Raw genomic sequence first — 6,487 nt, 5'->3', positions numbered from 1 at the left:
TGATGGACAAATATTTTCCCACCAGTTTCTGGTGGTCCCTGAGTGTCCTACTCCCTTATCGGGAAGAGATATACTCACTAAACTGGGGACCACCCCTGTGATGGGAAGTTTTTCAGCCCCTAGAACTCTACAGCTCCTGGTTACTACTGAAAAACCCATTACACCTTCAATAGAGAGGGACCAAAAACTATGGGAAGACAAAATTAACCGCCAGGTGTGGGACCAGGGGATTCTTGGATGAGCCCACCAAACTGAACCGGTCATCATTGTCCTCCGAGATCCACTCAGTTTCCTAACCAGAAACAATACTCTCTCAAAAGAGAGGCTCAGGAGGGACTACTGCCTTTAATAAATAAATTCCTTGCTTGCGGGCTATTGGTCCCCATCAGTTTGCCATGTAACACCCCAATCCTCTCAGTAAAGAAAAAAGACGGAACTTGGCGAATGGTTCAAGATCTCCAGATCATAAATGAAGCTGTAGTCTCCCTCCATCCCACAGTACTCAAGCCCTATGTAATCTTGGGAGAAATCCCACCCAGTGCCAAGTGGTTTACAGTCTTGGATCTCAAAGATGCATTTTTTTTTTTTTTTTTGCACACCACTGGCTAAAGAATCCCAATATCTTTTTGCCTTTGAGTGGGAGGCCCCAGGAGAAAAACACCAACAGATGACTTGGACAGTATTACCTCAGGGGTTCAGAGATAGCCCCCACCTGTTAGGACAGGCCCTTAGCCGGGATCTCCTAGATCTGGACCTGGGACCTAATGGGAAAATATTACAATACGTAGATGACCTACTAATCTGCTCTCCAGATGAAAAAAGTGCCCAACAACATGCAATTCAGGTTCTAAACTTCTTGGCAGAAAGGGGATATAAAGTCTCCCGTGCTAAGGCACACATGGTCGAGACAAATGTCACTTACCTGGGAGTTCAGATTACACACGGGTCCAGGAGGCTGTCCTCTGATCAGGTACAAGGAATCCTCCAGTTGCCCTCCCCCATGACTCAAAAACAATTGCGAGCTTTCCTGGGGCTAACTGGATATTGTAGAATCTGGATACCCAACCATGGTCTAATTGCCCAGCCCTTATATGAAAGCTTAAAGGGACGAGATGATTCAATTCCACTGATGTGGGTAACTCCACAAAAGAGGGCAGAGGCTACACTAAAACAGGTTTTAACTCAGGCACCTGCCTTGAGGTTGCCAGACCCAGAAAAACCATTCCAACTTTATGTCCATGAAAGACAGGTAATGGCCTTGGGAGTGTTAACTCAAAGGTTGGGATCTGAGCCCCAGCCTGTAGCTTACTTATCCAAAAAGCTTGATCCAACTACCCAAGGCTGGCCCCCCTGCCTTTGAAATCTTGCAGCTATTGCGATCATGATAGAAGATGCTTTAAAACTCTCCTTTGGGGGCAAACTATTTTTAACCAGCCACCAAGTAAAACGACTCCTAAATGGGGGAGGCCATTTATGGATGTCTGATCAAAGAATCCTCAAATATCAAGTAATGCTGATGGAAAATCCAGGCCTCGCTATATCCCCTTGTGAGGTTCTTAACCCAGCCACCCTCCTGCCTACCCCCGAGGGCTCTCTCCCCTTTCACTCTTGTCTAGAAACCTTGGACCACTGGACAAAACCTGGAGAGGGATTGTCAGAAGATCCTCTGACCAATCCTGAGGAAATCTGGTACACTGATGGAAGCAGCTTTGTCTTGGATGGAAAAAGAAGAGCTGGGTATGCAGTAGTCTCCAAGTTTGAGACCACAGAGGCTAAGCCTCTGCCACCAGGCACTTCATCCCAATTAGCTGAGCTCATAGCCCTGACTCGATCTTTAGAGCTGAGAAAAGGAAAAAGAATAGCCATTTACACTGATTCCAAGTATGCCTTTCTGGTGCTACATGCACATGTGGCTATTTGGAAAGAAAGGGGCCACTTGACCACCCGAGGGTCCCCAATCAAATATGGTGGTCAAATTCCTCGACTCTTGGAGGCAGTCCATCTGCCCACTGAGGTTTCAGTCTCCCACTGTAAAGGACAACAAAAAGGGAGCACAGAAGTGGCACGAAGAAACCAAGCAGCTGATCAGGCAGCTAGGAGAGCAACATTACAGAACTATGACCTAATAGGGATCGCCACCTTAGTTCCACAAACTAATTTGTCAGAAACTCCTTCATATGCTGAAGGTGAGACTCTTAAAGCTAAGAGCAAGGGCTTTCAAGAAGATCATATGGGGTGATTCCAAAAGGGGGGACTCCTTTTTCTGCCTGGGAACCTCCAATGGAAGTTGGTTAACTCCTTACATGCCACTACTCATTTAGGAGAAAAGGCCCTCCAAAGATTACTAGAAAGGTCCTTCAGAGGAACAGGCTTCCAAACAACTATAAGACAGGTGATCTCCTCTTGTCCCACTTGCCAATTAAACAACCCTCAAGGAACTCAAAGAAACCAGCTGGCCCAGCCCATCCAGTGACGTGGGGCCTACCCAGGAGAGGACTAGCAGATGGACTTCGCCCAGATGCCAGTTTCTCAAGGGTATAAATACCTATTAGTCATGATAGATACATTCACAGGATGGATTGAAGGCTTTCCCACCTAGACTGAGAAGGCTGAGGAGGTGGTAGAAAAACTGCTCCGTGAAATCATTCCAAGACTTGGTCTGCCCAGGTCATTACCAAGTGACAATGGGACATCATTTACTTCTAAGGTCACCCAAGGGGTCTCGAAAGCATTGGGCATTACTTATTAACTCCATTGTGCCTGGAGGCCTAAATCTTTGGGAAAAGTAGAAAGAGCCAATCAGTTCTTAAAATCAGCAATAAAAAAGATAACCCAGGAGACCTCCCTGGGATGGAAGGAGGCTTTACCGATAGCTCTCTTCTGCACCCACATTGCCCCTAAGGAACAGCTGGGTCTTAGTCCTTATGAGATGCCAAATGGGAGACCTTTTGTTTATGTCAATGACCTCTTCCTAGATCCAGAGTTTCAGACCCTCCAGTCTTATACCATGGCCATTGGGCAATTCCAACAGGATATACGTTTGTGGGGTATGAACCAAGACCCAAAAGATTCTAAGGAAGCACCACTATATGCTCCAGGAACTCAAGTCCTAATTAAAGTCTAGAAAGTTGGGTCCCCAAAGGCTCCACTCCAGCCCACATGGAAGGGCCCCTACTCTGTAATACTTTCTACCCCCACAGCAGTCAAGGTACCAGGACATGATGCCTGGATTCACTACTCACAAGTCAAGTTGTGGAAGAAAACAGAAGAGGACACTCAATACACCTGTGAGCCCCTGGGAGATCTCAGATACCTATTCAGGACTACCAATGAGTGCCATTCTAATGAACACCCCCAAAATCTAGTTTCTGGGGAAAAGATTTCTCAGGATAGCTCTAAACAGCCAACACAGCTGGACAGAGATTGTGCTCCAAAACAGACAGGAGATAGATCTTCTGATCCCTGAACAAGGAGGGACTTGAGCCATCCTGGCAATGTGAATTTAAAATTGATTAATGCCCCTACTAGACCTTGTTATGCTATATTGATGATACTTATGATTATTCCATGTACTGTCAATTGTCTAACCTGTTTCGTCTTTGCCCAGGTCAATAAACTACAACATACAGTGCCAGTTCAACAAAGATATAAAACTACAGCTGACCAGGGAAAATATCACACATCCTTAGATGGACACCGCTATAAGGACTCTGAGGCTTGAGACTAACAAGAAGGGGAGGCCCAATACCCCTCGCTGTCCCAGTTCAGCAGGAAGTAGCCAGAAAGACCTTGACACCCCTATTCCCAAAGAATTGGGCCTCCCATCTCTTGAGGGGGGAATATTAGGTAGGTAGAATAGGGAAAAGGTGTCCAAAATGGTGGTGGCTAAAACACAATGAAGGGAAAATCCCGTGAAAATAGAACAAAAGAAGGTCCAAGGACCGGAGTGAGGACCTCATATAAAACAACACTCCTGAGGAAGTTTACATATAGGACAGGCCCAGGGAGAGATAAACATATAAAAGGAGGAGCCAAAGCGCTTTCTCTCTCTCTTTCTCTCCCACATGCACGCGCTCTTTCTCTCTCTCTCCCTCTCTCACTCACTCTCTCTCACCAGCGCTCTGGGGCGCTCTTCTCCTCGCGTCTTTGGATTGACATGCCCTCACACCTCGAAGATGGATTTTCTTATTGTCTTCTAAATAAAATAGAGCTGTAACACTGATTTGTCTAAGAGCTATAACATGGTCCATTCGAGACCTGAGAGCTATAACACAGTCTGTCCAAGACTTGAGAGCTGTGACATGCCAAGGGGGCTTTAATGTCTGTCACTCCAAATCTTTGTTGTGACGAGACAAAGAGCCAAAGAACATACACTTGCATGACATATGTAAAAGAAGAAGAAAAGAAAAGAAAAAAAAAATGAAAAAAAATAAACCATACAGTGATCACAGATTTTGTCCTCCTAGGCCTTTGTGATGATCATGACCTTCAGATTGTGATTTTCCTTTTTTTTATTTATCACATATGTAAAAGTGTCACTGGAAACCTCACTACACCACCCTAACCTGGATGGACTCCCATCTCCGATGCCCAAGTATTTCTTCCTCCAAAATTTCTCAGAAATCTCCTTTACTGCTGTGTGCATTCCTAGATTTCTGGGGGCAGTTATCACCAGGGACAAGACTATTACTTACAATTGTGCAGCCCAACTATTTCTCTCTATTTTCATGGGGGGATGGTGGTGGGTGGTGACTGAATTTTACATTCTAACTGCCATTGTCCTATGTTGCCATCTGCAAGCCCCTGCATTATACAACCATCATGAGCAGGAAACTCTGCAGCCTGCTTGTGCTCTGTGCATGGCTGGGCAGGTTTCTGACCATTTTCTCACCCTTTATGCTTCTCCTCCAGCTGGATTAGTGTGCTTGCAATGTCATTGATCACTTTTTGTGTGACTGTTTCCCTCCTTTTACAATTGTCTTGTTCAGATACATGGCTTCTAGAAGTAATGGGTTTTTACTTTGCTTTGGTTAGTTTGCTATTCACCTTGGCATTAGTGATTTTGTCCTATACAAACATTATCAGGATATTTTGAGAATTCCATCTGCCAGTCAGAGAAAAAAGGCCTTCTCCACTTGTTCCTCTCACATGATTGTCATCTCCATCTCTGATGGAAGCTGCATATTCATGTATGGTAGTCCCTCCCCAAAGAAAAGAGATCATTGACAAAAGCTATTCTCAATATCTTTGTGGCTCTCCTTGCTGAACCCCTTCATCTACACCCTGAGAAACCAGCAAGCGAAACAAGCCTTCAAAGACTTGGTCTATAAGGCAGGCTTTTCTGCCAATAATTTTTTTTTTTGGTCAAAAATAAACCACACTTTAAAGAACAATCAGGTTATATCCTGAAATTCCTAACCATCTATTCATTAATAACTACCTTTGCTTTTTATAGGTTGTTAACCTGCCACATGACAGTTAATATAGTTCCCAACCTGTTACTTTCACTTCCAAGCTAAGTTTTTCCAGTGCATTGCTTATCAACATTTCAAAATATATAAACTTATTCCTCCTACAGAATTTTTGTAGATTGAAATGTATTTCTTTAAGACAAAGCACATTGTGAAAAAATCATTTTAATTCTGTTAATCAGTCCCTGAAAGGATCCTATGAAGTACCAGACTGTACTTCAAATGTTGCGTTTCAAAATGAGTGTGTAATTTCCTATGTATTTTCAAGGTGAACACTGATCATTTCCTATGGTGTAAAGAAGCTATATATTCTGTGTAATAGTACATGAAATTCAGTCCAAAGAGATAATATGTACTCATGCACTGCACTTTTAAAGTAGAGGTTTTTATTTCGTGAAATTCAATATATATATAGAAGGTAAACATTGATCATGATATTATGTATTTTTATAGAATTTATATATGAATTCCATAAAAATAAATAGTAAATTATATTTATAATCAAGTAATTAAAAATAAATGTAATATAACTAAAACACTGCCACTTTCCAGAATTTAATACTCATGTCTATGACAATTATTTTGAATTCTTTGTCAAGTGTTCATAAATCTATATTTATTTAGGGTCTATTTTTTGAGATTCACTTTATTTGCATCATTTTCTCTTCTTTATGTCCCTTGTAAATTTATGTTCTTATGTACACATTTGATAAAACAGCCACCTCTCCCAGTCTTTTAAAGCTAGATTTGTTCAGGGGAAACAATCACTACTCAATCCACCTAGAGAGTCTGGGGGTCTCTCCAATCTTTTCTGAGGATGTCTATCCTCAGATTTGTGTTTGGAGAGTCCTCAGCAAGCTGAGTAAAGGTGGGTTCATATCTATTTTGATTCTAGTGTATCTACAGTGTCTATAGTATCGAAGACAGCAGGTTCTCAATGTTTGTTGAATGAATAACAATGATGAGTCAACAGATGTGGATACTTTTTTGGTCATTTCTAAAATTAGGTTAAAGGA

General features: G+C 42.6%; 1 pseudogene; it reads left to right on the top strand.

Annotated features, from left to right (window-relative positions):
• Positions 1–4,438: 4,438 nt before the first annotated feature.
• LOC128048169 (olfactory receptor 6C3-like) lies at positions 4,439–5,409 on the top strand (annotated as a pseudogene).
• The last annotated feature ends 1,078 nt before the right edge of the window (positions 5,410–6,487 follow it).

This window comes from Budorcas taxicolor, chromosome 5 (genome assembly GCF_023091745.1).
Source record: "Budorcas taxicolor isolate Tak-1 chromosome 5, Takin1.1, whole genome shotgun sequence".
NCBI lineage: Eukaryota > Metazoa > Chordata > Mammalia > Artiodactyla > Bovidae > Budorcas > Budorcas taxicolor.
This window is presented reverse-complemented; position numbering and strand designations above follow the sequence as displayed.